At 36.7% G+C, this 26,634-nt stretch overlaps 1 protein-coding gene across 1 annotated transcript in view; it reads right to left on the reverse strand.

The window, feature by feature from the left end:
* The window catches only part of RET (ret proto-oncogene), a 289,942-nt gene that overhangs the window by 86,482 nt on the left and 176,826 nt on the right, over positions 1-26,634 (reverse strand). The window contains exons 7-8 of the mRNA XM_079311877.1: positions 5,420-5,564; positions 3,853-4,050 (exon numbers count right to left, since the gene is read on the reverse strand). The gene's annotated coding sequence lies outside the window, so the exon portion shown is untranslated. The remainder of the gene's footprint in view (positions 1-3,852; positions 4,051-5,419; positions 5,565-26,634) is intronic.

Below are 26,634 nucleotides of genomic sequence, written 5' to 3' on the forward strand. Positions count from 1 at the left end.
TTGCTCTGTGCACTCATTGTGAATCTAATCCAGTCTTTTTAAATACATCCTGAAATGCTATTGTACCTGTCCTCTTCAAACTTCCTGTGATTACCCATGAGAGAGAACTCCTGAAAATAGTTTTCCCTCCAAGAAATGCTTGAAATAAGACTGAAAGTGAGTTTTTATTGATTATTGCCATAAGAAACTTGCAGTGACTTCATAAAGATGACTCAGAAATCAACTCAAGCAGGGTGACTTAATGTCACTACACAATCCTACATGAGTCGGAATTCAAAATGTCTCCACTATGAGATCATACTAAAGATTTGTCCTCTGAACTTTTATTGTTTGTACTTCCAACTTTCTCTGTGAACTTTGAGATTCACATTCTTCTTGTGTACATCTTATTGTACTTCTCTGTGTAATTTCTCTGTCTGCTAATGAGCCTTCTGCAACCAAGTGTTCAGGTGCTTCCCTGAAGACTGTGTAATACAGACATAAAAGCACAAGGGCTCACATGAGGCACAGTGAAAGGACCTGGACTAAGGACATGCATCACTGCATGGGAGCAGTGAATCCTCTTCAGGAGGACACCCTCAGGGGAGGACAAGCTCAGTCCTTGTCAAGTCCTGTCCAACAGCCACCATTCCAACACAAATGCTGAGTAAAATGTCAGGATTGACTTAAGATGTCTTATCTGTATAGGCCTCACCAGGATCTGCTTCCTGAGGAAGTTAGGATCCCAGACCCACATTATTCCTAAGCTTTGGTACTGGATGCTACAGACTGGCTGCAAGTCACAGAGCAGAGTGGCAGACAGAGTGACCCAGAGCCACTGTTGTTGAGGAGTGGCCTCATTGCTCCAAGCTGTGCAATGAACCTGGGAAAGTTGTTTTGCTGCCATCCATGACCCAGCACAAATCAGCAAGCAGCTCACATATGGCTCAGCCTGCAATCTCCTTAGTCAGCATCTAGAGCTGGTCCCATGTGTCAGAGCTTGCAACATTTGGGACAGGACTCTTGAGTGAATTTAAAGGCAAAGGCAATAGAGTAAATTTTTTCCCCAAATAGAATGTGACACCTGTTCAATGTTTTTTCCCCCTGCCTAGTGTAAAAATGCTGACTCCAGAGTTATTAGTAGAGGTTTTCATCAGCTGCACTGGGCTCCAGTGAATAAACCCAGTGATTTTGTCATCAGCCAGTTCAGCTCAGAGGCTGGCTGAGGCAGCTGCTCTGTGTCTCCAGTGTGTGAGTGGACACGCTCTGAAGCACAGGATCTGGCAGTGACAGTTTTCCCTTTTGCACATCATCTGCTTCACTGCTTTTGCATAAGGGTGATCCAAAGCTTAGCAAAGACCCGTAGCTGGAAATATTGCACACGTATTAGAATTACGGTAATGCTCTCCCTTTGCAGAAAGCAATTCATTAACTACTGGCTCAAGAACCTTTGGCTAACAATAGGCATTTAAACCATCAGGTACCAAAAAGCAGAGCTATGATGCCTTAGCAGGCACAGAGTATTTCTTATTTGCATCGTTGCTGCAGCAGAAGCACTTCAACTACTTCCTAGCTATGCCAGAAAAAAAGCTCACTACAAGTATTAGAAGAACACAGTTTGCTTTTATCACTCCAGTGCAAAATAAGCTTATGATTTATCTTTCTGTTATAGAAATACAGTGTTGTTCACGGAAATAACTCATGTCTGTTTCTCTTAGTGTTGCATGAACATTAACCACATGCTCTCCATTATCATCATTATTATTATTCATCTCAAAAGGGAGTAATTGAAAAACACATTTGCTATTAGAGACCCTAAAGGTGGTCTGTGGTGCAAAGTGAGTTGTCCCAAATCACTAGCTGGGAATGGAGCTCAGAGTCAGTACACAGAGACCAGGACAAACACCACAGTATTTGACAGACAGGAAGGGTCAAAGGAAAGTTTTACCTGTCTGCTGGAAGCTTGGCAGGAAGCCCCAGGTAAGATTAGCTGTGTCCATTCCTCATTCCCTGCAATGTACAGTCCTCACTAAACACCCACTGCCTGACCTGGCTGAAAATCAGTTACCAGGCTGCTGCATCTTCAGTCAGTTTGATGCTTTCTCATTAAATCTCTATCTGCTGGAAATCATAAATGTGTAATTCACTCTGACCCTGCAAGTGTTAATCAGAGTTCTAGGCCTGTGGATGAGCACACAATAGTCTTTGGAGGATTTCAATCACATTACTGTGTTGGTGCTCTGGGTCACTAGTCTAATAAAATCTTTTTTTCAAGACAGAAACAATCAAGTAGGAACATTTTCTCAATCAAGGGAAACAGCCAACATGGTCAATGACAGACACTGGAACATAAAGTTATTTAATGCCAGAACAGTATAAAGCCACTGAGATGAAGAAAAATAAAACTAAATCCTGGTCCATATGCCATTAGACTCTTCTTCAAGGCTCATACTTTTCAGCCTAGCATTTCAAAGTCCTGCAACCCAACATGTACTATACAACTCAGTCCACTTCCTCTAGAAGTCTTGGTGTAACAACTTATTCAAGATGATCTTCCAGTGTTTCCAGACATTCTACAAACTCATTCCTGTGACACATACAGTGCATTTGCCACTCCAGAGATACTATCAGGAACTGTAATGATATCCATGTGTGGATTAGGATCTCACAAGCCAAGTCAATGCCACCACTTGTTTACTGTGATGGGATCTGCTAACCACAGCAAAGCTTGCCTCAGGCTTATAATGAGCAAATTCATATGCACATAACTACCCATGATAACAGTTTGCCTTTTCAAGAGGTCGAGTAGAATTTGGTCAATGCTCTCAGGCACATGGTGTGACTCTTAGGGATGGTCTTGTGCAGGGCTGAGTTGGATTTGATGATACCTGTGGGTTTCTTCCAATTCAGGATAGTCTCTGATTCTATGATGTGTATATATTTATATATATATATATACACACAACTGTGTTGGAGTTGAGGTGTTAAGAAAACTGTAAATAAGTATTAGATTCATTTTTTAGTAAATATAAGAATATTTACAGATTATGCAATCAACATTCTCAGAAAGCATAGGAGAAGTGTTATATTTATAATATTAAACCAAATCCCTTTCATCATTGAAAAAATTGGGGTTTTTTTGCAAATGGCAGTATACTTCAAAAAACATGGGGACCCTCACAACTATTTCACAGAGCTTTCAAATATTTTTTATCAGACTAACACTGAGCAGTAGTACCTTTAATATTTTTTTTCCTGACAGATGTCAGTATTCCTTTGCCTCTGCACATGTATTCCTCCACTGCCTCAGAAGTGATAAAAACCTTCTGCACTTTGATAATAAAGTATTTATTTCAAATGAAAAATCACCTCATAATAAAGCAAGTGTAAACTAGATCAGAAAAAAAAAAGTCTGTTAATCAGGCAGAGTTTTTATTAGTCAATTATGTAACTAATTAAAACCATTGATTGATAAACATAGCACAACAACAAAGTTATCTAAGTCCTAACCCAGCAAAATGGTCTGCCTGCTGCACATGCAGATAGTATGGGATGACCTGCTTACAGATAAGTCTGCAACTGCTGACCAATCTATTTTTACTTAGTGGTAGTATTTCCCCAGCTCAGCAGTTCTGACAGATCACAGCTTTGAGTCTGAGACATTTGTGAACCATCTCTTTGTTAGTCACAAATAGCAAAGTGCACATCAATAAATCACACCCTTTGTCTCTTCCCTCCCCCCACACAGTTGATGCTTTTTCTTGTGAAACCAGCCCAGGCTGAACACTATTAACCTGGAAGAAATTTTAAAGAACAGATCCTATGTAATAGAAAATGACCTCAAATAATTAACATTTTTGAAGTGGTTTTTACCTGAATTTTGTCCAAGGTACATAAATCATCATTCAACTTTCCTCTTCCTGGCAGTGCACTTAGACATAGCCAGCCTTAAAATGATGACATCACCATTCCGTGATCCTTCATTATAAGTAATTAAAGCAGTAATGTGGCTTCTCTCATGTACTAGTCATCAAGCAGGCTCACTCATATGAAATCTCAGGCACAGTGCACCTGAGGTGAAACAAAAGAGCACAGGACTCAATGTTTTTTGGTGAACTGCCGGTACCTTTGTGTGAATTTATTGCTGCAGAGAGAGCAGTGCATGTTAACATGCAGGGAGACTAAATTCTGCTATTAATCCATAAGACAGGCACTGCAGAGGTAAGAATAGGTTTCCTATTCACCTACAATATCAAGGCCATAACAAGGAAGGAAGGAAGGAAGGAAGGACTTAGTTTAGTCTGTGCCTCTTCAGATTTTGGCCTTTCTCATAAACACACTGGCAAAGCTATCAACATTAATGTCTGGATAATATGTTCAGTGACAGGGACAGTACCCAACAGGAACTCTGTTAGACACTCCAACACCTTTCTGCAAAGACTAATGATGATGAAAACTTTCTTATGCTTTGGTCCAAAATCAGCAAGCTGAATCAGCTACCCTGCAGCAGTTTACCCATCTAACCATGTAGGCTTTAGAGGGTTGTAAGCTATTATTGTATGAATTCCAGACTGTTATTTTAACTTATTGCAACATTTCAAAATATGCACTGCTATTTTCTACATGGCAAACAATAAAGCATTTTTCTTCCATGGACAATTACAACACAATGTAGCACATTATATTTTAATTCACAACCCACTTGGTGATCTCTTTTTCTTTTACAGATTCTGCAATATATGGTCCAGTTTATGGGACTACTTGCAAAGCTCCATTCCAGACTTAGTTGCTTCTATGTAAAAAGATGTTCATAGTCTCCATTATGACTGTACCGTGTATCTGTTTTTTCTGTCCCATTCTGGACTCCACTGTCCTGGCATAATCAACACTATTTATGCTGCTGAGCTTAGTTAGATTATCATGCAAAGAACAAAACTTTTTACCTGCACTGATTATGCAATAAGCATGATAGATATGAGAGATATGCAACAAAAAGCAGCATTTAGGAAAGGAGAAGAACACTTACAAAGAATTCTTCTTAAATCTGTGGTTTTGCTGGTAACAAATTTTGGATTATAATTATGTATTTTTATAGCTTCCACAGTTCACTAGATTCAATGATGCTCATTATTCAAGAAATCTTGGAGGACTGGTTATTCAGAATCTGATAATCTGGAATAATGCCTTAATTTCTTTGGCTGTGGTGATTCAAACTACCTGCACACCCACCCCACACCTGCTTTTGTCTTTTAAACCAAAAGTCTTTTCTGCCTCCACCCATCCTGAATCCACACGATGGCACTACACCACACCTGTGTCAAAAAAACCACCAAAAAACCCCAGAGCTTAGAGCTGAGCATATGAAAGAGGAGAAGCCTTGCCAAAACAAGATGTCAGTTAGAATAACCTTGCATTACTAAGTATAAATCTTCTTTTTAACCTTATCTCCAGCTGGGCAATGCAAATGGAGGCAGATATGAGAGCACAGGGAGGATCCAGAAGATGTGGTCACGGTTCTGCAGATATGATCAACTTTGACAACATCCATAGAATGATAGAATCTAGGAAACTCTGTTCTATTTCATCTAGAAACAATGAAAAGAAAGAAAAGAAAAAGGCAGAAACCATTTCATACAGTGAAAAATGATGAAGTGCCTACTGACTTTCTCATCAGTCTTTTTAGATAGGTGATGCACGATTCCTTCCACGCTCATTCTTCTATAAAGGTTACACAGTCGATCCCCAGTTCCAAAAAAGATCAGACATGACTGTCATTCCTAATATTTGTCTTACCAGTTCTTGAAAGAAATAAAAATTATAGGGTCTAGCTAGGCTTTCTGTTACAATGTTTCATCTCCTCCATATTAGAGAGTGGGTGTTTTTCCTTATACCAAATGTAAATTTTCCTTGCTGCAATTGAACCCATCTTGCTTTACGAATTATATTCCCACTTATCTGCAGTGTACAAAACATACAGTTTCTCTGTCTTTCAATCTACTTTCCAGTGATTAGGAGATATGTAATTATATTAGCCTTATTTTACAGGTAAGCAAGCCCAAAGAAAACTTACTACAGTATTTTAAAAATAGTGAGAGAAGTGTTATAAGAATAACAAGCAAACAAACTGGCTTGTCAGCTGGTTTTCATTTAAAAAATAACCTTCACAAAAAAACAACACATAAATACCTCCCCCAGCCCCTTCTAGAACAGTATAATGGAAATCATACTACCTAGAAAGGTAATTAGTTATATCTAATATAGAATTCAGGATACAACAGTGGGATCTTTTAAGACCAATCACCATTCAGTGTCATCTTCCAGTATTCAGAAAAATATATTTCCATGGATAACCTATTTCACCAGTACCTGCAAGAAAAGATAGGCTGAAGAGCATTTTATATTTCTGACCAGAAGTATAAAAGATTAGCCTTTTGCTTTATACAAAAATTATCATCTTTTCTCTCCTGTCATTATAATCTCTCAATTAATCCTATACCAAGGGTTGCTTAATTAGTTAATTCTTCTATTTATTTAATCTGTTTACCAAGAAATTTTTTTCATTAAAAAATGAGTACTGCAGGCCTAAATTGCAATCATCTCTTTTAAGATTAATGTGTAATGTATATTCAGTTGAGTTATTAAATTTATAGATAATATTTCTAAAAGATACATTTTCTAATTAGAATTCTAATCCATTTTCTCTCTGTGTGAAGAACATTAATAAAAAAGGGGTTTATATTTCTTTGTTTGAATGAACACTCAGTTACAATTCTGGTTTATTTGTTCAGACTACTGACATTTTCATGGTCTTTTATTAAAGACCTGATTAACCTGCAGAAAGAGCACGATGTTTGTACAGAGCTTAGGTTCTCTAAGCCCACTTCACACCCACATATTGCCTTCTGTTAGGGGAGCACTGGTAATGTCAGCAGCCCCTATCATATGACAGCACCTTCAGAGGACTGACCCCTCTGCCAGCACAATGGGATTTGTAAAGCCAGCAAACAGAATATGAGTAACAGCAGTGCTCACCTGAGCCTTTGGCCAGCAGCAGTGCTGCTCCTGCACCCTGGGAATGGAGAAAATACCTGGCCATGCTGCTCTGCTAACACCATTATCCATATTGCTGTCCACTGGCATCCACTTCCCATAATAATCAACTTCCTCACAGCAGGTTTACTATTTCTAGATGAAAGTATTGACTTAAAATAACTGAGACCCTCTGCATGGGACTCTCAGATATGCTGAGGATATTATTCTTCACAAGCTGATCACTCTTTCCCTAGTTTAAGAGTCTTGGAAAGTTAAAGCACTGACTGCATGGACAAGGGGAAAATGAATATGACTAAGAAAAGTTACCTATGTGCATTTTAAAGTAAGACATCTGAAGGTCTTGCATCAAATAATAAAAAAATCCCAGAGGTATCTAATATATTTAATGAAACCAAAATCTTTACAGCCCCAGTATGTTTCCCTGTTACATGTTGACTTGGGTTATGACATTCATAAACAACCAACAGATCACAAATGCCACTTTTATGTATCAAACAGTTGGAGATTCTAAATTTGAAGGGAATTTATTAACATTATGTAGTATGATGAGGTCCACACTAGAGATGCAAAGTAGGAGACAGGCTATAAAATACAAGATATGATCCTAGCAAAGTCATTATCAACTAATTTAAGATATGATGCTGTGACACTGAGGGAAATAAAGTAATTGTGAGAGGATGGAATGGGTAGAAACGATCCAGAGTTATGTAATTACTGAGTCAAAGATAATTGCAAACCTGAGCTGATCAAGTTTCTGCTGAACAACAACTTTTCAATTTATTGATCTGTTTTGCACAGGCTGAGCCACTACAAATATCTCAATTTAAAAAAGGTCTCACAGTCAGGGGTTTCATTTTTCTGGACTGGCTGCATACTGCCTATGTGTATGATGCTTAGATTATTTTCCAACTTCCTATATTTTCTGAAAATATAAAGAAGGCTACATTCTCAACACCAAAGAAAAATTTTCAGATGCAGAAAATACATACCTAGGTTTATGTGTCTCTGTGCATCTTCTCTCAGTGCCTCCATGTACACACACAAGATTTAATATTCAGTAACTCAGCCAGGTATACAATGAACCTGTGGACCTGCATACCTTGTGCAAGACTTTCCTGTATTAGGAATCTCTGCTGAATGCAATAAAATCTCTATGAAAATCTCTCTTACACAATGGGAATATAAACAAGAAATTCTGCTTGTATATCCATGCCTACCCTTTCAGGTGCACTGCAAATTCATGCTCCACTAAACTGGCTCTTTGACTCAGATAAATTGACATTATGCCTTTCCTCTTGCCAGAGAGCTATAGGTTCCACTAAAGGACCTGCCAAGTCTGTGCAGCAAAGGCTCCACATAACACAATTACAGGACTTGGAGGGTAATATTTTCATGCATTTTCTGTCTCTCCATTTCCTCTTTCATCTCCTTGCCTTGTATTTCCTCTGTGTCTGTGAGTGCTTCAGCTCAGCCTGCTTCCTGAGCGTTAGCAGTCCCAGGAGCCTGGAGAGAGCATTTTCCAACCAGCAAGGTACATATTGACAGTCTGAAACTCCAGAGTGTTCAGAGTGTGAAGATCCTACACATAGAAAATATCAAAGAATAAGGAGAAGGTTTAGTCTATGCAATAGTTTACAGACTAGTGAATGTTGGGGTTGTTTGCAGCAGAATTTTTACAGGTGGTGGAAGAGTTTTCAACTTACAGTGAATACATGCATCTAACTACATCTCAAAAGCTGGTGCCTAGATCTTCAAGAGTACACAACACAAAGAAAAAGTTAGTGAAAATTACATACCATTTTTTTAAACTTTAACCTAGAAAATGTTGAATGTAAGATAAATCAGATACTAAACCAGAGCTAAATTTGATCTTAGCCAAAAGGGCATTTGCCTGTGTTCATTTTTGAGTAACATCTATATCAGATTGGCACTCATAGCCCAAACAATGACCTTTTTAAAATTCATTTTTAACATTTGTTTTTATATAAGCAGGAGAAAACTTCAGCCTAGATGCTGCCTTTAAAGGAGTGCATTTGTACTACAGAAATGAGGAAGATGGGAGGAAGCACCCACAAGACCATAGTAGTTATTCCAAAGAAAACAGAACTTTTATGTTGTTCTAAAGGTGTAAAAGTCTCTCTAGGATATCAAAAGCAAGTTCTCTTCACAGAGAATTAACCTTAGAGAAACAGCTGGATGAAAACTAGGACATCATGATATGTTGCATAAATATGGAATTTGGGATAAAAATATAGTTTATATTAGACTTATTTACTGAAAATGTTTCTATTTTTATTACAGAAAGAACATGTGCTCCTAGTCCTGGCTGGCAACTGAAAAGTATAGAAATAGCAGAGTAGCTATCAGTGATGTCTAGAAAAGGGCAGAATATTTTGTGGCACGTTGAAAATGCTTTACTTGCCCAGCTGGTTTTAAATGATACCAGCTACAAAGTCCTCTGGACTTTAATCATTCCAGCAAAGGAGAGAGAGTTGGAAGAGCTTAATACCTAACTCTTAATCTGGTTGCTCTCTGTTCTGAGGATGCAGGAAAATGTCTGTTTCAATCTAATAACTTTCTCATTTTGGAATTCTGCCTCTCAGGGCAACAGAACAACAGCATTGTTCAGTCAGTCACACAATGAAACTTTAAGAAATGCAATAGCAGATCTTGGAGGGTGAATATTAAAGCTACCACCTTCTCTGTTCAGCCAGAGCTGCAGTCAAATACATGAGCTTTGCTGACAGTGCCTTCATGCTAGCTCCAAGTGACAGCAAGCAAAATAAAGGAAGAAATATCTGTAGGCTTGTCATGTACTAATATCCTTTTGATAATGCAGACTGTTAATCCTAACCCAGGTAAAGAGAAGAAAAGAAATTGGGTTCTTATCTTAAAGAGTCCACATTGGCCAGATGAACACTTCAAGGTCATTCAGTATCGCTATAAACAAAACAAATGTATCAACTCTATTATGTTGCTAAAATCCCATTTGACTGACAACGTTTCCACCAAACATAACCAATTTATTTTTGTTTAAAGCTTTAATTAAGTATTATAGATTGAAGTAATTAATAACTTTAAAATACACTGACCTACAGAGAGCAAATACCTCAATCAGGTGAAGCCTGGGGAAAGGAAATGCATGAATTAAAATAAAACAATTCTGTCCCCTCAGTCTCTCCTAGTAAATCAAAGAAAGGAATTTTTATATTAATTGGCAAAGAGTCTATGTCTAGTCTGACTGCTGACACAGTTAGTCATAATAATAAAAAACATGTCTCTGGGATGTGAAAATGCAGTTTGAATGTTAATAATGTCTTCATTTTCTGTTCTGATTGATTAGTTTGAATAAAATTCAAGCAGCAATGTCCCTGCTCCAATTCCTTATCTTGGGAAAAATCTCAAAAATTAAGTAACATGACTTAGTAATGCATATATGTGACTGCCTGTGTAGGGAGTTTCATTTCAGAGACAGTTCTCAAAAAACCATAATGATGATTAGGTGAAAAATCGTTGCAGAACAAGTTTCAAATTCTGAATATTTTTCCATACCTCGCTGCTTACATTTATCACAGGTAGAATTTGCTTAGTAAACACAATATGGAAAACATTACTTAGAACATGTGGATGGCAAAATTAAAATCACTTGCCCTATGTCCTACAAAATTTAAGTCCTCAGACCACATTTTAAAATAATATTGCTATTCTCTTTCCAAAACCAACCCTCAAAACCTCAAGAGAATAAGCATAAAGTTAAATGCCTCCAAAATCTGACCCAACTTGCTGATACATACAAAAGCAAATGTTGGTGAACCAAGCCTGTGTATTAGGTTTGCATTTCATTGTAACATTTTGGCATCACATCTTTTAAATATATTTAGTGTATTTACATGTCCATTTTCCAAACTGATGAGGAGATATTATATTATTAAAAGCATTATTCTTAATTTTCTGGCATTGTAACCCCCAATTTCAATGTTTTTTGTCATATGTTAATTGCGAATGACTGCTCCTCATGAAGTTCAGAGAATTAAACTTATGCTTATAAATTTGTTAAAGATCTCATTGGTCATTTTATTTTTTGTTAATACAGAATAAAAAGAGCTTAACATAATCCATAATTAATTAATAATTCCAGTTACATTACCTGAGTCATTGTTCCCAGATAAAAAATATCTTCAAACACTGGAGCTCAAGGGGCAAAAGAAATAATTGGCTATTTGTTGTTTATTCTCCTCTTTATGAAGAAGCAGTTCTTCAAAATACAACTGCATCTGAGAGAGATGTACCCAGTAGGTTTAGAAAGGGAAACTGAATGTGTAAACTTTGGAAATTTAATTTCATAGTCAAAAGGGAAGTAGATGCCCCAAAATTACAACATTAATATCTTAAAACTATGAAAAATCAAACACTTTGCTGTTTCTTGGGGTTAAATAATACTGCATAAACAAACCTAATAGATGAAAAATCTGGAAGAAAAAGTCTTTAGAAGTGGAAACTTGAAAGGATGGAATGCAGCAGTATGCAGAAAAAGCCCTATTTCCTATATAGGAAAAGAGGAATAAAGAGGGAAGCAATCTTTGTTATAGAAGATATAAAAGCTCCCAGTTTATTTACATTTTCCTTTGCTGAAGTCAGTCCTGAAAATCAGATTCACATATTTTGCCCACCCCCTCTCTTGGGGATGAGCATCAACAGCACGCTGCTGTGTACTCAGAATGTTGGATTATGACCTACTGCAGAAACAGTACATTTGGCATCACAGCTTCATAAACTGCAAATTGATATCCATGAAGTAGAGCTTTTCCAAATGTGTCCAGAGGAGATTTTGAATTAAGCAAAAACAATGATCAGAAATGATCCCTGATTTCCCTTGGAAATATACACCCTATTTTCTGAGTGGCTCATGTTAAAAAGAACAATCTTTTCACTTATTTGGATGAAGAACAGGGCTTCATTCACACAGCAGTTACTTTTCAGTAAGACAGACTGTTTTGGGAAAAAGCTTCCAGTCCTCACTGCTGAGCAGCTCCTGCACAATTCCTTTATTTCAGCAGCTGAGTAATGATTTAGCTCCAATGTCCTCCCTGAGATAAATGGAGGACTGGCCTCTCTGCCAGTTCTTCAAATCAACATCACATAACATTACTCTCAGAAGGACAGAAAAGAAACAAATCACTGCAGTCACAGAGGGCAGAGATGTGACAAATAAAAAATCCCCATCAGACAGGGTGGAGAATGTTGAAAGTCACATTTAGATTTACACCTTCCACTGCAGGAGAGAAAAGTGCAGGAAACAAACAAAGTGCACAGTAGCAATATTGTGGTTCATTGTCATTGAAAAGACCAGCAAAATGCATGGAAGTGGATTTTTGAGCACATGTACCACAGCACTGCTGCAGATAGGCAAACAGAATTGTGTGCCTTCCTCACTGGCTAACAGGTTTTGCTTGGAGCTGAATGCTTCAGCTTAGGGAAAAAGCATACAGTCATCTGTATCTTGTACCATTAACAAATACCAGTGAGGCAAATATAAGCACCAAAATTCAGGCAACTAGCTGAAAAATCTATTTTGAGGCAAGAGAAGTTAGACATTTTCCATGTTAACAGGGACACCATGAGCAAAAATATTCATACAACTTTACTATAAGCAGAAATACTAAAAATATTTTTAAATTCTCTTACATTATGTAATTCAGATCCCCAGAAAGTGATATAAAGGATTCCAAACGTGTTGCAAAAAACATCTTGCCTGAGTGTCCATTTCAACCATACCAACTTTCAGCTCTTCCTAAGTCCATGATTTTAAAAACACTTATAATAAAACAAATATAACAGTAAAGATTTCAGCACACTGAAGTTTGGATAGACTTTTAAGTATCCAGCAAAGACAGAAGGGCAACAAGAACAGTTTGAAGCTTCCTGATTGTCATGCAGGATTGATGTGTTTGACTCAGAGGTATCACAGAATTGGAAAGACAGAGCTGAAATTGTAGCTGACCATTTTGTAATAGCATCATCTCAGTTTAAAGGTCTTGTGATGAATTGTTCCCAACAATAAATTTAAAAAAAACCAAAACCAAACAAAACCAACAAACCCCACCGACAAATAAACAAAACTAACCAAAAACCTCCAGCATTTTGAGTTGTTATTGCATACTAAAAGTGCACAACTTTTGAGTGACATTTGGGAGACATCAGGCTGGAAAGACTGGAATCTTTAGTGCTCCCTGAGGTCATGATGCAGTAAATGAGCAAGGATTGAAAAAGATACCGAGGTGTGTTCCTGGATCTGATCTCAGACATCTTACATCACCATAGCCTTTTTTTTCCCCTTTGTATAATGAAGGCTGCTTGCTAAAAGAATTTTTTTTCTGGGTCAAGATCAATGTATGAAATCATGCAATCTTTTGAAAGTTACAATTATCTAAAAATGAGATATTAAAACTGTTATCAACATTTAAATAGCTAAATAAGAATAGTTAAAATCACTTATGTTGCAATGAAGTGTCAATTTTCATTATGTTTTTAATTAAAATGACATTCCGTTCCACTTTTTCCCACTAATGTGATATTCATAGTTATAAAATGCACAAATAGGTAAACAGCAAAACATTTAGCAGTTACATTTTCATAAAAGTGAACATACTTAGTTTTTATAATTAATCTAGTTAACAGTCAGAAGGTTCTGCTGGGATGTACTTCTCTAGGAATCAAAACAAGATGCATACTCTTGAGATCACTGCTTCCCATACTTATACTCAGTTTGGTTTTTTACTCTAATTCTAATGTTTTTGCTTAGATTTTCTAATTATGCCTTTTAAACTTAAATGTTGACATTACCAAAACACCCAGGATCTCCTCCAATGAAAACTAATTCTTGGTATTATAAGCAGAGTTTGATTTCTCATCTGATTTTGCTGGTGGACTTGAGGAGTAAGAAAGCAAGGGCAGGGAAAAACAGTTGCCCACCCAATTGCCAGCCAACAACATACATGCACTCCAAGCTACAGAGAAGGGGGCAGCAGCTAGGAGGACTCTAAGAGCTTTCTGAAGGCAAATTGTAGCAACTAGTTCAAGGACCAGTGATTATTTTAACAACTGGTTTGACTGACCCAAACCAGCCAGTCTCCAGCATTGTATTAATCCTCAGTACACATACTAAAAGACAGGAAAAATGCAGTAAGACAACTATCAGATGCTCCTCAGAAACAAGAAACCAGGAGTTTGGCAGAGTATTAATTATCCCTTCCACTACAGGTGTGAGGACAAATGATCACTTGAAGTTCCCCAAAGGGTTGCCCAACAACTTCCTAGAAGCCAGTCTTCCCAGCAAATCTAGAAATTTGACAGAAGTATTTGTCTTTTACATCTGGAATGACTATTGCAGCACCACTCAGTGCTTGGCAAGTCTGATGGCTAGATCATTGTCATGACTGCATTTTAGAAAGCTGAATGAATGGCCAGGTATGTAATGAATTATTTTTTGAGGCATAAAGAGTAGGTACTTAAAACTCTTATACCTCAGCACATCCTTTCTTTAGTGTAACCAATTACTTACTCATGCCTTCACCACTCATAAGAGTAATGCAGTTAATCCAGGACACATGCCAATAGAATCCTTGTAGCATATAATTAAGAAGCTATGATTCATGAAATACCTCAAATCTTTTACACTGAAATATTTACAACATGTGAAATACTTTTTTGTGTACAGGCATTTAAAGTCTACACAACCAAAAAAATCCTCAAACCCTATTATTCTCTAAATACACCTTGTGGATATAAAGCCTTCCTAAACATGTCAGTTCTGTAGAGGTGGAAGGCTGCATTTCACACAAATATGACACATCAGTTCCATGCCTTTTTTACTGCTAAGAATTGGTTTGCAAAGTATTTGAACACTGTAAATTACTCTAGCAGGCTCTTGTCAACATGCATTAACACCATTTACAGCTCTGTTTATAAGAGGCATTTCCCCACTCTCCCTCCACAGCATTTGTATTGAAGCTCATTGTTCTACAAGTTGTATTGATGTTGCTGTGCAAAGTTCAGACTTAGCAAAGCTGCTTATCTGCATACTGCAATACTCTAAGTAGCTGCCTATTGATTTTTTCTTCTCCTTTAGAACCATCATGCCTTCTTCCAATATTTTACTTAAATACCCAGTGTATAGGACTGGAAGATAGTACACGGATGTTTCAAAGAAACACGTGAAGTCTTAAGACTAGTTAACTCTCCATCAAGAGAAACACATTTCCTTGTGTTTCATGAAAAATATAAAATAAATTAAATATCTTAAATTAAATTCCCTTTATTCATTAAAGAAATAAAAATTCAGAAGGACACAGTGAATTAATATATCATGTTATAATCAATATCACATTAAAATAGTTGATTTTTTTTCACATGCAAGGAACTTCTAGAGCTATAGTAACCTTAGTACACTTTCTGGGCTTAAGCATTTTAAAAGGCACATATTAGAGCCATTCAATTATGAAGACAGACAGCAGTATTTTTAGCAAGACCTTTCTAGGAAGTCATTTAAGATATATTACACATAGGTGCCCAGAGTCCTGTCATATATCTTGAGCATGGACAATATGTCTGCAAAAATGCTTCAGTTTCATGACAATTTCTCAAATTCTATTCATGGGTTTAATAATCTCCCCATTTTTAAATGATATCAGCTATTTTGGCCTTCAGAGTCCTGTCATTTTCTTTAAAAGTTAATTTTAAAAAATGGCAGCACAGCTCTTAACAGAGAGAAGTCTTTAGAATTATGCTTTCTTTAATGCTCCTCTCAATACCAATCAAAAGGCCATGAAAGTTTGGACAGAGGAACTCCAGCCTTTATGGCTTCTGCTAATTCTATAGGCAGGCAGGTCTCCAACATAACATTAACCTGCTGTCTTCTTTAGGTTCACAGACAGCTGCTCATGGTTTGATAGCTTATAGTTCATTTATTACATTCTCATGGACCTTTTTACAGTGTAACATCAGTGCTGTGTTTGGTGAACTTTCTGGAAGTTCTTAGCCTAGCTGCCAAAATCCTAATCTTGAGCACCACTAAATGACTCGTTCTGCCCAAAAAAGAAGACCAGCAATACTAGAATTTTGTTCCATTATCAGCAGGCAAAACTCATGTCCTTCTTCTGGTGGCAGCATGACTCAGTTGTGATTGGTCTTTTGGCCAATTGCTCAAGCATAATTTTGTAAAAGAACCGTACAAATTGTTTGTAATGAAATCCAAACCTGCTGACAGGTTAATTACAAAACTTCCATTTGGGCCCTTTAAAATTTTCTCCATGATCCCAGGCTGAGTGACTGTGAGCAGATTTATGATTTCAGGTTGAAATTATGCTGAACGCAGAGGTTTTGTATCATTTAATGTGAAACCAAGCAAATCTTAGCAATGAATTTTATTATGTACTCTTCCAAAGGTTCAAATATGAAAGTCAAAGAAAAGCCAGTAAGAGTAAAAAGAGACAAGAGATCACATAAATCTCTGGAGACAAAATGGTGTTTTTGACAAACAAGTAGAAAGAGTCATAAAAATATTCAAGAGTTACCAATATTATGTAGTTCACAATTTTCACAGCATTTACTCTTGATTTTGGTTAGAGGGTGGTTTTGCTCATGATCTGTTCATCTGCTTCAAGTAACAAAATACTCACTGCATTCTTCTTGTTATTGATGTGATGCCTGGAGTCCTTTTGCTTAAGTGCAGCATGCTTACAGCCTAGGCAAGCATACAGGAGGATATTACTATTTCACATGGCTACAGACCATTAAAGCTGTACTGTTCTCAGGAAAGATGATGGCCCCTTCACCACTGATATATAACCAGCTATGGAATCAAAAAGCCTGACACAGGAGATGAGATTTCTGAAGGCAGAATGAAAATGTAGTGATCACACAGTGCAAACACTGAAGAGAATGGATATGGGGTATAAAATGCAGGAGGAGCTAGAAGACAGCCATAAAGAGTATGAGAGTCAAGAAACTTCTAGAAGTGGGAAAAAAAGTCTGTCTGGGTGGTGAGGACACTCAAAAATGGTGTCTGTAAAGAGATAAGTACTGCTAAAAAAGGCACACTAGAGAGCTCAAATAGTGATCTTAGCTTCACTTCAGAGGAGTCTGGCAAGAAGTTGCACAGTATGAACACATTGTGTCATTTACTTCATCTTGGAAGGCATTACTTGACCATGATCTTAATCTGCTACCTAATGATATTCTAACCCTCATGAATGAACAGTGATTTCAAATATTTTCTGATTCTCACTAATATTCACTGCATTGATTCCAGAAAATTTTCTTAGTTATTATCAGGTCTTCTGCTGGGATAACTACACTAATATTCTTTTTTGAAGTGAGAGCAATTTTTTATTCCTTTCCAATCAAACATCAAGTAAAGAACCCAATATAGAAATCTTTGAACAAGTTTTTTTCTCTTTAAGGTCCTCTAGTGGTTAAGTGTAAAAAAAATGGAACCTGTAAATATATCGAACAGAGAACATTTTGATTTGTTCACAAAATGTCTCAACATTATTTTGTATCATGTAAGCAAAGATGAATCAAAATTTTCTTTGCTTCTTCTTTCTTCTGCTGGCTAGGGCAAATAATATATTTCCCACCATTGCTTTATTAACCAGATCATTTCCAGTTTGAAGAAGGCATCTCAGATGACTACTACTTGCAAAAGCACTTTAATAATAAAGTAATAACAATATAATGCTTGTTACTGACCAAAGGATAGCATTGAGACTATTTTTAAATGCGGATTTGTTAGACTTGTGATGGATTAGCTTGTTGTCTGTGAACTGCTTGATTCCCCAGGTTCAGACTTGTTTCTCTAATTAAAATGTGGATATGAAAGTCAAACATTCTGCATTTGACAAGAGGGGATGATTTTTTGTTAGCTTCTTAATAATGTTGAGAGAAACCATATGGAGATCAGACTTCTGATTGAGAAGTATTTCATTTTCACTTCCTAGACAAACCACTGTTCAGTCTGGAAGTGATGCAAGTGGTGCTAGTTTTCAAGTTGAACCTTAGCAGGAAGAAGAAAAAGTAAAACTGAAAAAAAATTCCAAACACAGCTCTGAAAGAATCTGCCAAACGTGATACATTCATAAAAATCAACACCTCATTAAAAAATAATTAATTTCTGGCTAAACATATTTCTACTATATTTCCCCATACCAACTCACATGATGCTGCTTTAGATTTGGAAGCACTTACCAGAGATTGCTTTTACAAGGAGGAATCCTTGATTTCAAATGTACTTGGCTAGGGCAGCCTAAATAATGCCCTCAGCAAGAGGAACCAGGACATGGGTCCATGGCAAGCACCATCTACTGTAGAAATCACAGGAAATAGAGTGCAGTGGAGGAAGGCAGCAGCATCCATGCCAAGCCTTTTGTATTGATTGGAGAACCAAAAGGTGAATTGCTCAAGAAGAACAGCAGTTAATCTGTGCAGTAGTGACAGAGAAACAATTCTTGTTTTAGACATGTGTCTGTTGCAACATGAGAATTACACAAACTCTTGGTAGGGGAAGGGGGAAAAAGAATTTTATTAACTCAGATAAACTGCTAGAGAAGGCAAATCTGATTTGATTGTGACACAAACATCCACTTTTAGCTGTAGACACAAGGTAAAAAATAATTACAAATGGGTATTATAACAAAAATAGATCTTCTGTGTAATTTATTCATAAGTCATGGTTCTGAAATACTAAACACACTGTGCTGTTTTCTCCCTCTCATCTCCACCTTTTGATTAATAAAAACTGAGTTATTATCTCAATGACATTCTCAGCTTCTAATCACTCTGATAATTTCCAAAATAAAGATATAGTTCCCACACTGTTGTGACTCTTTTTTTTGCAAGCTACCACATGATGACTCCTTTTATGATCATCTAACACAAGAAAATATTGGGCTGTTTCTCAATTTTATTTGCTGAATGCTGCTTAGAGTTCTAGGGTCACAATTCTAATTCTAGAATTGTGGAAGCAAGCCTAGTTTCTGTATTAATCCTTTTCCCTTTGTACTGATTTTATCCAATATTGTGAAATTAGAAGAGCCAACAGAACTTCAAAGCTTTTCAGATGAAGCACATGCACTTTAACTGAACTGTTACAGTTTTGCTACTAGCAAAAAAACATTTTATTTCTGTGCTCTCATTCCATAGAAATAATCTATGTTCTTAGTAAATATTAATTTATAGGAAAATAAACAATCAAAATACAGTCTAAGTGGTTGAATATTTTTAAGGACCATGAAGAACAAAGCAAGACAAATGAAAATGCAACACAGAAGATATTTCCATCATCTCTGGCTTCATAAAGTAGAGATACAAAAAAGATGCCCAGACCACTTCTCTGTACACATTGTTATAAATATCCAGTTCCTTTTTAATTGTTTTCACTCTCTCTTCCACCAAAAAGAATTGATTTTATTTCCTTATATATGACAATCATGGAATTCTTATGCTCATAACTGCAGCATGATCAATACTACAAAATAAGTGTTACAAATGTAGATATTTTGCATTAACTCAGTTAAACCATTTTTTCTGGGTTTTACTCAATATAGCCCTTACCCTCATTCAAAGCCAACACTGGAGAAATATTAAGACAAATATTTTGAAACTGCAACTTCCTCTGGTTTCTCAGAGTGCGTCCACCCAGCCAAGGGCTGTAAGTAAACACCTGATTCTTGCTCTCTGACACACACATACAGAGATATAAATGAATACCATAGTATATTTAATTAGGAATACTTCTGTTCTATTTTCTCACCTGTTTTATATGAAGTTTTTCAGCACAGAGATCATGACTTCCTGAGTCTGCATACAACTGTTACCAAAACCTGTGCCTTGATTTCCCCATATCTGCATTATATAGTAACATTTTATTAATATACTCTGATTATTGAAACCATCACAGGAAAGAGTCCCTCAGTTTTGCAACCAGTATGCCAAGCCACAACTGTGGATTTATAATGCTACTGGTTTTATCTATTAACACCTATAGATTCAGTTGTTCTACAGAAACAAAGTCAAGGAGTGCAGTCTATGCCATTTCAAGATTATATCCAAGAAGGGCATTAAAGAAGCATATCCTAAAATTGTTAACACCCCAAGGAACCACCTGGCCCCAGCTGCATCCATTCTTCTGCATGCAGCATTGTGCACATTCAGAAGGTACTAGGCATACACCAAGGTGGCTTTTCTTTGGTGGAGAGAAACAATATAGATGAATATATGGATGTTTTAACTCTAACATCATTACACAAGATTCAAGTTGCCAGTTCTGCTCCATGACAGCACAGTTAGTTAAGCAGCTTTAGGTCCAACCATCTATTTTGAATTCTCCCTTGGCTGCAGATTGGAAAGCACAAGGGAGGACATAGTGAGGCCGAGCATACCCAAAATAAATCTTGGCTGGTGTGGTGGCTGAGGAAAGAGTTACACCACTTTATCACATACCCTTTGTACAATGTTAAATCTAAATTAATTAAATAAATCACTTGATGAAATCACCCTATAAATGTGACAGCACATCATAATTCACTGCAGCTGCAAGATCAGGGAGCAGATGGAAGACGTTGGATTTTTCTTTGAGCTGAAGTGCCATTTTGCTGGTCCCATTCTATTTCTTTTAAGATTACTACAAGTGCATGTGTACAAAGGGCCTGATTCTGCAGCTGCTTCTTGCACAGTACTTTACTGTCAGGAAACTTTCCACAGAAACAAAGCAGCTGCAGAACTATACCTTTCATATTTTGTTCAGCCATAAGAGGAGAATCCTCGCCTGTGTTACACTGGTGAAAATGAGGACAAAAGTTTTCTTTAAGTTTAATCGTGGTCCATTAAATAGTGAAATGATCCTCCCTGTTGTCCTCTCATTATGTACTGTACATTAACCAGAGTTCTTTTAACAAGGGTAATTGTTTCCTCTGAAGTTCAAGCTTCAGTACTAACAAGCAATCTGGATTTTTCTCATGACAAGCAGCACCTCAAACAGAAAACACACTTTGGCTGGCTAGAGGTCTATATTCTTAATTCTTTGCACCATGTAAATGGATCAAGGAGTAAGGGAAAATATTAAATAAAAATATTTTTAATAGTTAATATGTCCCAAATGAAAACAAATGTGACCTTAGAAATTGCTTTTTATAGCTCTGTGTAAGTCCTAGAGCAGGCTGGCCACCTCAGCCATGGGCCCATGCAAGGGGATTTAGTGCCTGGAGAGCTGCCTGTTACAAACTGTCAGACTTTGCCCTGTGCTTTATTCTCTGTGTCATGACATGGAGAGAATGTCACACTTGGGAGAACAGGAGGGTGCTATGTAGCCCTTGGTCTTTATTTTCATCTTCAGGGTCTCAGGTTAAAAAGAGACAGTGCAGAGTGATGGACTTGCCTCATGAAAGGAAACAAGCATGAGTGTCATTCCTTGTCCTGGCAGGGCACAGCAGGCTGAAGAATCGAATAGAATTCCTTCTCAAAAAACATGAATCAGATGGGGGAGGAAGACAAGAGAATCTGAAAAATGCCTATGTACCATGTTCCAAAAATTGTGAACAATTCCTGTGGAGTACAGGCTAAGACCACTAGAATCACTCAAAACTGAAATCCTTAGGAATGAGGATTAACAGCGGTTAATATATTAAACATCCTCAGGAGCATCTGCCCAAACAGTAACTACTAAAGGCAGAGAAAGCTCTCCTTGTTTTACTGCGAGCACTGCTTGATGGTGCTGATGAGCATGGATGTTTTCAGCTGTAGGGGGAAGAGATGGGTGCTTCTTTCCCCACTGTGCCTGTGCACACTGTGACTAAATGGTGCTTCCCAGTTTCCCAGCCTGCAATCATGATGTTCACACAGACAGAAGCCTGAAAAGAGCAGTAATGCATCTCTCCTGGGATGAACACTTATGATCAGAGTCAGGCTTAAAATTTTAGTTTCCAGAAGCCAGTCTAATAGAACAGGGCTGGTACAGAACTGAACAAGTTACATCATGTTACTCTACCTTCACACTTTCTCATCTATCACACTCTTCAAGTTTTTTTCTGAAAGTTTTGGGGTTCTATAGACCATTATGCCACTATCATTCTACTCAGTTATTCATTAAACATTTGATAGCTTAAACTTGTAAAACCAATCCTTAAACACTTAAAGATCAAGAATGACTTCTAATGAACACTGTCATTACAACTCCAGAAGTACAAACCACAGATCCAGAACATTTTCTTTAGCGTAAATTTTCAGGTCTCAGACTTACTAGGTAATTACAGCCTTTTTATATTAGAAGCTAAATAGTTATTTTGTTTGTCTATATCATGGTAATCAATAGCCTGTTTGACAAGACCATAGTACATTGGAGAGAAAATTAAACTGCTTGACAAGAATACCTTTTCCATGGCCTAGATAAAATGTCTTAATGGTTGCTTCTACATGAGAATTCTAAACTTTATGAGTTCCAGGAAAACAAAAAAACTTTCCTTCCCAGATTTTTTTTCTTTTCTTTTTTATAGAGGGTTGAGACAAATGCTAGTTTTTGTTTGCAGCAATAACCAGAAAAAAGTAAGGGGTGGGATTGAAATAGTTAATACTGACCTATCAAAATGATGCCTTTTAATTTTTCATAATGGTTACAAAGGTTTTGAAGTCAAACCTTTGGTTGAGGTACAACAGAGAGAAAGAATGGAAATGCTATCAGAGTGGAAATGTAATCAGAGAATTAACAGAAGCAATTGCTTCCAACACTTCATTTCAGCCACAAACTGCAAATGAGAAAGAGCACAAGAATGGAATGCAGACAGGATGAATTTAATGAAGAGGAAAAATTAGGGGCTTTGCTGCTGTTGAGTTGATATTTGGTGTTTGTTTTGGGTGTGGGGTGGTTGCTTGTAGATTTTTTTTTTATGTGGTGGTTTTCTTTGTTTTTTATTCCTTTTGTTTGCTTGCTTGTTTGTTTGTTTGTTGGAGTTTTTGCTTGCCTTTTTGTGGGTGTGTTTGCTGTCTGTCACCTGACCTATTCAGGTGCCAAACCATTCTACATTAGGGTCAGAAATATTGATAATAAGCAAAAAACCAAAATGAAACATAAATAATACTACATAGAATCAATAAATTCATCATATTCAAGAAAAAAAAAAGCAACCAAAATGGATCTGTTTCCATTAGAGAACAATCCAAGCAGGTTTAATAATCCAGCCTAATTTAGGTTTGAGTACAAGACTAGTCCAGTGAAAGAACAGGGAGATTCAGATTTGATTTGATTATATTATCTAAAGTGCTTAATGCTGACACAACTGTCATGCAGCATGTGAGAGAAAGTTTTGCACAGAAAAAGCAAGTCTTTCCCATGTAGATTCATCACTGAAAAGAAGAAAAGTTGGCAGCCAACTGTGATTGTGGGATCAGAGGAGAGGCTGTTCTCTCTGTTTCTGCCCCTCTCTGTGCTATAACATAGTAATTCCCCCATTGATGATAGGAGACTCCATAATAAACTACCTCAAGAACTGAGGGATAAATTCCCTTTATCACATTTCAATGATGATTTTATCAAAGGGGATGTGATATCTTTGTCTTTAAACCTTTCTGTTGCTTGTGTTGCCATTGTGACACGGTAATCACAGAGCACTCTTTCTTTCACAAAAGTACTGAAAAAATAACTGAAAGGTACTGATAAATCCTGTTCATGATTTTAGTTCCAGAGCTGTCCTCCTACTCCTGTGTAGAAAAGCTTTATAGTAGGCTTCCTTCATGATTCATAGTATTGATTTTAGGTTTTTAAATATTTAATCCAACAGTTTCAAATTAGGCAAAGAACACTCCACCTGATTTGTGAACCATCTTAATATGATGAATAGCTAGAAATCTCTCTCCTGGCCCATTCATATAAACTCCAAGCTTTACACAATACAATTTCTCCCTTATCACTGCTAGAAAGGCTATCTTATTAACATTACATACATCTACTCATCATTGTGACAGAAAAACAACATGATCATATTTACAGCAAGAGTCACAGCTGTGGGTGTCCCTTACAAAATGAAATTAGTTTTGATTTTGTGTCATGCCAATGCTCATTAATGACATGGACCCTAAGAGGGCAAGATCAGACAGAATGATGAATCATTGCAACAATAAATGAATATCTTAGCCAGGGTCCATACACCTCTCTCTTCTATCTGACATGTATTAGATGGTCTTCTTGTAAGGCTGTTGGAATTTGACTCTCTGTCCTTCAAAGAGGAAACTCTATGGATTATAAGGATGAAATGATAAATATATATATAAAAGTATCAAAAATCTCAACAGGCCCAGTTGATCACCTGAATAAAAGTGCTATGCCAGTGGATATGAGAACAAGACAACCCCAAAAAAACCTTCACATGGCCCTGTGCATTGCCATTTTTGTTTGAACTCATGCTAGAAATAATTTTACTATCAGAACTCAGCTAGCTCTGAGAAAGTCTTTAGCTGAATTTGTGAAACAAGCTGGAAATGTTTTATTCTGGAAAAATTACTTCAATATTTTCTGAGAAGCTTAAAACTGAAAATAACATAAGTTATAATAGCCTAAGTTATAAAGTATTTGAGGCAAGGGGCAGTTTTGCTCTGCATCTGCAGAATGTCTCATATTTTATTGGAAAAGGGATAAATAATAGAAATTAGTATTATTGCTTAACTTCTCAAGCAAAACTGAACATTTTAAAATCCAGACAAATCTACTTATTTAAATGAGGCTAATAACAAAAATGATGTAATTTATGAAGAACATAATTTCCTACATGAACCAGCAATACTGAAAACACTGTGATAGTATTAAAATTAATATTTATAGAAGCACTGAAGTCTATGGGCTAGCAATGTGCACAAATAAACTTTAGCTCAGCTGCATACATAAGAAAAAAAAGTTAGAAGAAAAAGTTTAAATAAAATTACAAGGACGTCCATTGGCATCTTGTTGATTTTCTATCTAGATTATAATTGCAGTAAATAGCTTTATGTTTGGAAAAACAATTTTTCTCCCTTCATGTGCTAAAGAGTACAAGTACTGCTGGTACACAATGAAAGAAATGTCAAAACTTTTCTCAGCAAATGTCCTTTCTCCTGTTATTTATCCTTAATTTAATATATATTAGAAGTTCACTATTTGAATGAATAAGTTCATTTAGAGGCCATCTCATTGACATTTTCTTTTTTTAAATAAATTTACCAACTTTAATTAAACAGTAATGTTTGCTCTTCAGAACAAACTTTATACTTAAATTGGATTGGTCTTATTCTTGTGAAACTCATTTTAATGTGCTTTGGTGAAGCAATAAAGTAGGACATTAGGTCATAAATTTCTAGATTTTTCTAGTTAATTAGTTTGCTGCCAAGAATACAGAGTATTTACAGGACTACCAGTTAAAAAAATTTGCCCTCAACAATGAAAAATAGGGAAACTCATAAGAGATGGTAGGAAACGCCTTATGATCTGATTCACTTTTTAATTCCTACCAAAATAGCAGCACAACTCATTAGCTTCCATTTATATTGGCCAACTCTTTAAACCACCAGGTGGACTTGGAACTCTAGTTTTGTTTCTCATCTGAGAGACAAATGGAAGGTCTGTAACTGTACTTTGTTCTCAAATCTGTGTGGGAGTTAACAGACCCTACAGGAATGATCTGCTTACTCCTTAGTCAGAGTCGTGGAAAATAATTTTAAAAATCCTGTGCAATTGCCATTACTGACACTAAACATGTAGTAAAGGTGAAGGGGCTTTTTCCTTAAGAGAGAGATGTTATTAAATAGTAGTTTGTGAAACATTGGTCCACATTTATTTCATATCTGCAATATAGAAACACTTCTCAAATTCTGTATGGCTTAAAAAAGAAAATTATAGGTAGGGTTCATCACCTTAATTTTATTCTGAGAGAGAATAAAATTGCTGAGAAAGAATGAATTACTGAAAGGCTTTGGCAGAAGACTGGCACACAGCACAAAAGATAATCTCCCAGATTTGAAGAGGTTTGCAAACATTAAAATGCAGTCAATGCCCAAACAGCATTCACTTCTCTTCCTCCACAGGCAGAGATGGCAGTATTCCAGTTTCTGAATAGTTAATATTCTCTTCATACTTAATAAGACAAAATGCTTCATGCAAGAGGTAGTTGCTACTTCTCAGTAGGAATGGAAAGCCTAAACAAGAGGGTAGCTGTGCTGAAAGGTGCTGTCCCAGCCTAGCCACCTTATTTCTTATATTCTTTTGGCAAATGAGACAGAAAAATCCATTCACAGAATGAGAAACTACTTCAAGCAGGCACTCTGCAGATTCCAACAAACTTTTCACAGCCACTAGGAAACCTCTTTTAGGAATTATAGAACTGGTGCAGTAATAAACCCTCCAAAAAGAGGGAAAACTGACAAAAGACATGACATGACATGATAGCCTCTAGGATGGTTTCACATACATGCTAAACAGAAATAATTCCATTGAAGCCAAGAGATATTTGCAAGCATAGGTAAGACAGAAAGTAGGATGAGATTATACTTCTCCAAAGGATGCAGTTACATATTCATTTATTTTGGTGA

The sequence above is a fragment of the Erithacus rubecula genome (assembly GCF_903797595.1).
Source record: "Erithacus rubecula genome assembly, chromosome: 9".
In the NCBI taxonomy this organism is placed as follows: domain Eukaryota; kingdom Metazoa; phylum Chordata; class Aves; order Passeriformes; family Muscicapidae; genus Erithacus; species Erithacus rubecula.